This window comes from Tachyglossus aculeatus, chromosome 12 (genome assembly GCF_015852505.1).
Source record: "Tachyglossus aculeatus isolate mTacAcu1 chromosome 12, mTacAcu1.pri, whole genome shotgun sequence".
Taxonomy (NCBI): Eukaryota; Metazoa; Chordata; class Mammalia; order Monotremata; family Tachyglossidae; genus Tachyglossus; species Tachyglossus aculeatus.
In genome coordinates this window covers 1,302,916-1,312,012 of record NC_052077.1, presented here as the reverse complement: position 1 = coordinate 1,312,012, position 9,097 = coordinate 1,302,916, and positions in this window count along the sequence as shown.

The window sequence follows — 9,097 nt, the reverse complement described above, 5'->3', positions numbered from 1 at the left end:
ATGGTTTATCCACTAGGCCACACTGCTTGTCTGTGGTGACAGATTACAGGTTTGTGAAACAGGGAGGGTAGTGGTGATGCCTTCAGTGGTGGGATAGATAGGGGAAGGCAGGGTTTGGGTGAGAAGATGATGAGTTCTGTTTTGGACCTGGTTAGTTTTAGGTGTTGGCATGGATAGAGCACGGGACTGGGAATCAGAAGGTCATGGGTTCTAATCCCGGCTCCACCATTTGTCTGCTGTGTGACATTGGGCAAGACACTTAACTTCTCTGTGCCTCAGTTACCTCATCTGTAAAATGGGGATTAAGACTGTGAGCCCCACATGGGACAACCTGATTACCTTGTATCTACCCCAGAGCTTAGAACAGTGTTGGCACATAGTAAGCGCTTAACAAATACCATCATCATTATTATTATTACTATTATTATGCAGGTTGAGATGTCATGAAGGCAGGAGAAAATGAGACATTGCAGATAGGGAGAAAGGTCAGGGCTGGAGTGGCAGATTTGGGAATGATCTTCGTAGAGAGGGTAATTAAAGCTTTGGGATCAAGTGAGTGCTACAAGGGAGTGGGTTTAGATGTAGAATAGAAGGGGACCCAGAACTGAGCCTTGAGGAACTCCTACATCTAGGGCATGGAATGCAGAGGAATGCAGAAGATACAGAGGATGAACCCGTGAAAGAGACTGAGACTGAATGCCTAGAGAGTTAGGAGGAGAGCCAGAAGAGGACAGTGTCAGTGAAGCCTAGGTCTGATAATGTTTCTAGAAGGAGGTGGTCAACAGTGCTGAAGGCATCTGAAAGACTGAGGAGAATTAGAATGGATTAGAGGCTGTTGGATTTGGCAATAAGGAATAATAATAATGATGACGGTATTTGTTAAGCTCTTATTTTGTGCCAGGCACTGTACTAAGCACTGGAGTAAGCACAAGCAAATCAAACTAGATGCAGTCCCTGTCCCATGTGGGGCTCATAGTCTCACTCTCCATTTTACAGATGGGGAACTGAGGCCCAAAGAAGTAAAGTGACTTGCCCAAAGTCACCCAGCTGACAAGTGGCGGAACCAGGATTAGAACCTATGACCTCTGACTCCCAAGCCCGGGCTTTTTTCACTGAGCCATGCTGCATCTCTTTAAATAATCTCCCCTCTCTTTTTATATTCATAGATTGTGAGCTCCCTTAGAGCCAGGGACTGTGTCTAATTCCCACTTGTATTGTTTCACAGTGCTTAATACATGTGGTCTGGGCTGGGCACCCCATATTGGCCTTCTCAATCAATTATACATGAACTTGCCCCCTTCCTTTTTCCCTCTTTGACTGCCATTTTCAACTATTCACTTTCTAATGGCCTCTTCCCAACTGCTTTCAAGCATTCTTATGCATCCCCTATCTGAAAAATAAAACCTTTCCTTTGAATCCACTGCTCCCTCCAGTTATCACCCCATCTACTTCCTATTTCTCTTCAGACTTCTTGAGAGTTATTTACACCCTAGTCTCCACCTCCTCTCCAATCTGGCTTTTTGCTCCCTTCACTCCAAAGAAACAGCTCTCTCTAAAGTTACCTTACCAAATCTGACAGCCTCTACTCTGTCCTAATCCTCCTAGATATTTCAGCTACCTTCGACACTGTAGACCAACCCCTTCTCCTTGAGAGTTTATCCAACCTTGGCTTCATTGGCACTGTCTTCTCTTGGTTCTCCTCATCTCTCTGATTGCTCCTTCTCAGCTTCTTTTTCTGGCTCCTCCTCTTCCTCTCACCCTCTGATAGTGGGGTGTCCCTCAAGGTTCATGTCTAGGTCCTCTTCAATTTTCCATCTACACCCATCCCCTTGAACTCATTCACTCCCATGGCTTCAATTATCATCTCAGTGCAGATGATTCCCAAATGTACATCTCCTATACTGATTTTTTTCCTTCCCTGCAATCTCACATTTCTTCCTGTCTTCAGAACACCTCTCCCTGGATGTCCGCACCACAAACTAAGGATGTACAAAACTGAACTCCTAATCTTCACATCCAAACCCTGTCCTCCTCATGTTTTTCCCATCACCGTAGACTAACCATTATACTTCCTATCTCACAAGCCCCTAACCTTGGCATTGTCCTTGATTCATCTCTCTTGTTCTACCCCCATATTCAGTCTGTCACCAAATCTTGTTGGTTCTACCTTAATAATAATAATAATAATAATGTTGGTATTAAGTGCTTACTATGTGACAAGCACTGTTCTAAACACTGTGGCAGATACAAGGTAATCAGGTTGTCCCACTTAGGGCTCAAAGTCTTCATCCCCATTTTACAGATGAGGTAACTGAGGCACAGAGAAGTTAAATGACTTGCCCAGCTTGACAAGTGGTGGAACCAGGATTAGAACCCACGACCTCTGACTCCCAAGCCCATGCTCTTTCCACTAAGCTATTGTACTTTCCAATACCTACTCAATAGTGCTAAAATCTGCCCTTTCATTTCCATCCAAACTGATACCATACTGATCCAAGAACTTAGCCTATCCTGCCTTGACTATTGCATCTGCCTCCAAGCTGACCTCCCAGCTTCATGTCTCTCCCCACTCCAGTCCAAAATTCATTCTGCTGCATGGATCATTTTTCAACAGAAACATCCAAAACATATCTTCCTACTCCACAAGAACCTCCAGGGGCTGCCCATCCACCGCTGCATCAAACATTCATTCATTCATTCTTTCTTTCAATCAAATTTATTGAGTGCTTACTGTGTGCAGAGCACTGTACTAAGTGCTTGGAAAGTACAGTTCAGCAATAAAGAGAGACAATCCCTGCCCACACTAGGCTTACAGTCTAGAAGGGGGGAGACAGACATCAAAACAAACAGGCATCAATTCAAATAAATAGAATTATAGATATAGACACATCAAAACAAGCAAACAGGTATCAATATAAATAAATAGAATTATAGATATATACATATATGCATAATAGTGATAATGGTATGTGCCAAGCACTTTTCTAAGCACTGGGGTAGATACAAGGTAATCAGGTTGTCCCACAGGGGGCTCACAGTCTTAATCCCCATTTTACAGATGAGGTAACTGAGGCCCAGATAATTTAAGTGGCAGAGCCAGGATTAGAACCCACGATCTCTGACTCCGAAGCCCATTCTCTTGCCACTAAAACACGCCGCTTCTCATGCTGTGGGGCAGGGAGATGGGAGTGGAGCAAAGGGAGTGAGTCAAGGCAATGTGGCGGGGAGGAGGAGCTGAGGAATAGGGGGGTTTAGTCTGGGAAGGCCTCTTGGAGGAAGTGAGTCTTCAGTAAAAACTCCTTCACATCTGTTTTAAAGCATTCAGTCAGTTCACCTCAACCTACCTCACCTTACTGATCTCCTACTACAGTCCAGTCTGCACACTCCACTCCTCTAGCACCAGCTAACTCATCTGTCTCACTACCAACCCCTTTTCCACATCCTCCCCTTGACCTGGAACTTCCTTCTCCTCCATATAAGCCAGACCACCACTCTCTCCACCTTCAAAGCATTGTTACTCACAATTCCCCCAAGAAGCCTTCTGTAATTAAGCAACTCCCTGGCTCATTCTCCCTTCTAGGTAATCTATGTACTTGCATCTGTGACTTTTGGATATTTGATATTTGCTTCATCCCTTACCCCACAACATTCATTCATTCAATCGTATTTATTGAGCGCTTCCTGTGTGCAGAGCACTGTCCTAAGCGCTTGGGAAGTACAAGTCGGCAACATATAGAGACGGTCCCTACCCAACAACGGGCTCCAGGGGTAGTCCCCCCCCTCCCAGAATCCCCACCTCCCGGGGTCACCCCCTCCCCTAGGGCTCCCCCCCCCGCCCCCCCGTCTCACCGGATCCACCTCCCCATCTCCGTCGCTCTCCCTCCCCTCCCAGGCCCCCGGGTCTCCCTCCACCCCCCCCCCCAGATCTCCCCCAGATCTCCCCCTTCCCCCCCAAGGCCCATTTCCCCTCTACCCCCTCCCCTGCCAGGCCCCCCAGATCTCCCCCTCTCCCCCCCCAGATCTCCCCCATCCCCCAAGGTCCCTCTTCCTCTTCCAGACCCCTCCCTCCCCCTCCTCGGACCCCGGGGATCTCCCCCCACCTAAGAACCCCCTCCCTTCCCAGACCCTCTCTCCCCTCCCCCCACACCCCCCAGATCTCCCCCTTCCCCAAGGTCCCCCCTAACCTCTCCCCTCCCCCCAGGCTCCCAGGATCTCCCCCTCCCCGAAGGTCCCTCCTCCCCTCCTTCCAGGCCCCCCAGATATCTCCCTCCCTTCTCCCCTCTCTATCCCTTAGGCCCCCCCGGATTTCCCCCCTCCCCCATGGTCCTCCCAGATCTCCCCCTTCCCCAACGTCCCCCCTCTTCTCTCCACTCCCCTCCCAGGCCCCCAAAATCTACCCCTCCACCAAGGTCCCCCCCTCCTCTCCTCCCTCTCCCCCAGGACCCCCAGATCTCCCCCTCCCCCAAGATCCCCCCTCCTCTCATCCCTCTCCTCCAGGCCCCCTCAGATCTCCCCCCTCCTCCAAGGTCCCCCATCTGTCCTCCCAGGCCCCCCCTCCCTCAAGGTCCCTCTTCCTCTCCTCCCTCTCCCCCAGGCCCCCCAGATATCCCCCCTCCCCTCCACCCAGGCCCCCCAGATCTTCCCCTCTCCCAACGTCCCCCCTCTCCTCCTCCCCCTCCCCAATGGTCCCCCCTCCCCTGCTCCCCCTCCTCCATGCCCCCCCCCGTTCTCCCCCTCCCCCATGGTCCCACCCAGATCTCCCCCTCCCCTCCCCCATGGTCCCCCTCCGCAGATCTCCCCCTCCCCCAAGATCCAGCTCACTTCCTCCCCCTCCCCCAGATCTCCCCCCTCCCCTCCTCCATGGTCCCCCCCCCCATGATCTCCCCCCTCCTAAGATCCAGCTCACCTCCTCCCCCTCCCCCAGATTTCCCCCCTCCCCTCCTCCATGGTCCCCCCCATCTCCCCCTCCCCTAAGATCCAGCTCACCTCCTCCCCCTCCCCCAGATCTCCCCCCTCCCGTCCCCCATGGTCCCCCCCCCCAGATCTCCCCTCCCCCAAGATCCCCCCTCCCCTCCTCCCTCTCCCCCAGATCTCCCTACTCCCCTCCCCCCTGGCCCCCCGACAGATCTCCCCCTCCCCATCCCCCAAGATCCCCACACTTATGTGCATATCTTTAAATTAAATATTATAAATCATTTATTCATATTAATTTCGATCTCCCCCTCTAAACTGTAAACGTATTACAAGTAGGGAACATATCTACTAATTCTGTTGAATTGTACTCTCCCAAGTGCTTACTACAGTGCTTTTTACAAGTAAGTGCTCAATAAATGCCATTTATCAATTAATGCATTTTTAGTTCAATTTCCCCAGCAGTGTGATCTTCTTCAACCTGGAAGGGCATTACTCTCTCTCATCCACATTCTCTCTCTCTTTCTCTCTCTGAACTCTCTCTCTCTCTCTCTCTCTCTCTCTCTCTCCCTCTCCCCCCACCCCCACCCCCCAGATTAACCAGTGACTTGTTTTGCCACCTTAGGCAAGTCATTTAAATTCCTCTGTGCCTCAGTTTCTACATCTATAAAATAGAAATAACATAAACTGTCTTTTCCTCCCACAGGGACACTCTGAGGGCAAAATGAGATAAATCATGTGAATACACCTGGGAAAACTAAAAGTCCTAAAAAATAAGTGTTATGATCATGGAATCCTTGAGGAAATGAATGTTCATCACTTTTGTTGAAGTGGAAGAGCATCGCTAGTGGAGGGGAGTAGGCAAGCTATTCTGCTCTAAATTGGGGAGATTGATATGGGAAAGACTTGAAGGGAGGAGAAGTGGCATGTTTGCCAGAGTCAGCAAAATGTTTTTAACTAGATTCTGGAAATGACAAAATGGGACAGAGGGCAGGCTGAGATGTAGAGTATTAGTACTTCTTTAATAATCTAAAGCCTACATGAGAAAAGTCAAACTTTTTGAGAGCTCCTTCATCACTGCTCCTGTCAGTGTTCATTCATTCATTCATTCATTCATTCAATCGTATTTATTGAGCGCTTACTGTGTGCAGAGCACTGTACTAAGCGCTTGGGAAGTACAAGTTGCCCACATATAGAGACAGTCCCACTTTCATGGTAATATCCAAATGCTCCTTTAAGGGACTCCTTCCCTATAAATGAAATTCCCAATGGGAATGATTGTCTAATATTTCCTTTTAATACCTCCCCTCCCCCCAACAACAGTGCTTCTGTAAGATTGGCCAATGTCTCTTTCCCATATTTCTAAAAGGAAGGTACAGTGACTTGACCAAGGTCACTGAGAAAACTAGGGGCTTGGTGAGAATTTTGATGTCTCCTAATTCTTCTAAGGCATCTAAGAAGCACAGTGCCTTCCCATCAGGCTTGAATAGACATTCATTTGCAGATATTAACTCTTCAGCCAACCAATCTGTGGCTCTTTCTTCACATCTGACTAGAGTTCTCTCCCACTAAAATAACAGATATGCTTCAAGGGCTGGAGAAATGGGTGACATGAAAATTGGCACCACACTTTGCAAAGCTGCTAGAAATAGTTCTCTGGGCTTCACTGTAAAAATGCTTGACCTATGACCATTTAAGTCATAGGTTCTGAAAATTGATTTGGCATTCAGAAGATATTCTTTAACATTTCACGCTTAGACATGCTCAAAGAACAGGTTGTTTATTCACCAGTTCAAACTGAGCATATTCTTCACTTTTCAAGGCTTTCCACAGGTGGAGTGATGACCAATGAATGAAGGACCCAAGATGCCACATCAAAGGTTCCATGACCAGCCACCATAGTCAAGTCATTGGTCATTTGCCAAGGTCAGCTCAGGAAGGACTAGTAGGGATAGCAACTGCATATACAAGAGCTGAAGGGTCAGTCAATCAATCAATTGTATTTATTGAGAGTTTACTGTGTGTGGAATGTGGAGCACTGTACTAAGGGCTTGGGAAAGTACAATATAACAGTTACTTATCCACCACAATCTTACAGTCTAGATGGGAAGACAGACATTAATACAAATAAATAAATTATGGATATGTACATAAGTGCCGTGAGCCTGAAAGAGGGCTAAATAAATTGCACCTACCCCAGTGCTTAGAAGAATGACACATAGTAAGCATTTAACAAACACCATAAAAAAATAGGTGCAAATCCAAGTGTAAGGATGACAAAGAAGTGAATGGGAAGAGAAAATGAGGAAGGTGTCTTGGAGGAGATGTGCTTTTAGTAAGGTTTTGAAGGTGGGGAGAGTGACCTTCTGTCTCAAATGAAGAGGGAACACATTCCAAGATAGATGTGATCGAGGTTCAGTGAGTAGGTGGGCTTTAGTGGAGTAATGTATATGGGCTGGGTTGTAGTAGGAAAGCAGCGAGGTAAGATAGAAGTGGGCAAGAAGATTGAGGGCTTTAAACCTGATGGTAAGGAATTTCTATTTGATGCAGAGGTGAATGGGCAACCACTGGAGGTTCTTGAGGAGTGGGGGAAGGTTGCTTGAATGGTTTTGAAGAAAAATGACCCAGGCAGCAGAGTGAAGTATGAATTGGAGTGGGGAGATACAGGAGACAGGGAGGTCAACAAGGTGGCTGACGCAGTAATCAAGGCAGGATAAGATAACTGCTTGGATTAGCTTGGTAGCAGTTTGGATAGAAAGGAAAGTGTGGATTTTAGAGATGTCTTGAGGTTGAACCAAAAGGATTTGGTGACAGGTCACATATGTGGGTTGAGTGAGAGAGATGAGTCAAGGATAATGCCAAGGTTATGGGCTTATGAGACAGGAAGGATGGTGGTGCTCTCTACAGTGATTGGAAAGTCATGGGGAAGATAGGGCTTTGGTGGGAAGACAAGGAGATCTGTATTAGAAATGTTAAGTTTGGGCTGTCGGTGGGAAAATATGAGATTGCAGAGAAGGAGAGAGAGATCAGGGCTGGAGATGTAGATTTGGGAATCATCCCCATGGAGATGGTAGTTGAAACCATCGGAGCAACTGAGTTCTCCAAGGGAGCGAGTGTAGATGGAGAGTAAAAGCAGACCCTGAACTGAACCTTGAGGGGCTCCCACAGTTAGGGAGTGGAAGACAGAGGAGGATCCACAAAGTAGATAAGAGGAGAACTACGAGAGGGCAGTGGATAATGTTTCCAGGAGAAGGGGTTGGTTGACAGTACACGAAGCAGGTGAGAGGTCAATGAGGATTAGAAGAGAGTAGAGACCACTGGGTTTGGTAAAAACGAGATCTTAGGCAGTTTCTGTGGAGTGAAGGGGGCAGAGCCAGAATGGAGTGGGCCAAGGAGAGAATTGAAGGAGAGGATCTTGAGACAGCAGGCGTAGGCAACTTGCTTAAAGTGGTAAGAGAGGAATTGTAAAAGGAAGATAGGGGGATTACTGGAGGGACCTGTGGAGGGCAGGTTTTTTTAAGATAGGGGAGACATGAGCATGTTTTAAAGCAGTAGGGAAAGAGCCATTGGAGAGTGAATAATTGACCATGGCAGGAAGGGAGAGTATAAGGGAGGGGACAGGTGCTTTAATAAGGTGCAAAGGCACGGGGTTGGAGGTGTAGGTGAAGGGGATGGATTTTTGAGAGAAGGTAGGGAATTTCCTTTTGAGATACTGCTGGAAAAGATGGGAGAGTTGAAGAAGAGGCAGGAGGAGGGAGGGATTGTAGAGGACTAGGGGAGACTGTAGAGAGATAACTCCTGATAATGTCAATTTTCTCAAAAAGTACTTGGCCAGGTCATTAGGGCCAAGAGATGGGAAGGCTGGGGTACACTGTTTGAGGAAGGAGTTAAGAGTCTGAAACAACTGGTAGGGGCAATGAGCACTAGGAATCAACAAAGATGGGAATAATAATTGGGAAATAGAGGAGAGGGCAGAATTAAAAGCTGGCAAGAATGAAGTTGAGAAGGACGAGGTCAACCTGACATCTCTATTTCTACCAGCAGCATTCGGTGGCTCATGAACGGGAGAAAATAATGCGGCCGTGGAGGTGATCCAGGGTTGAGGATAAGTGGTATGATATCAACAAGAAGATAGGGAATGATTGAGTTGTGTTCAGTGGAGGCAGTTGTGCTGAGAGGGTCAATT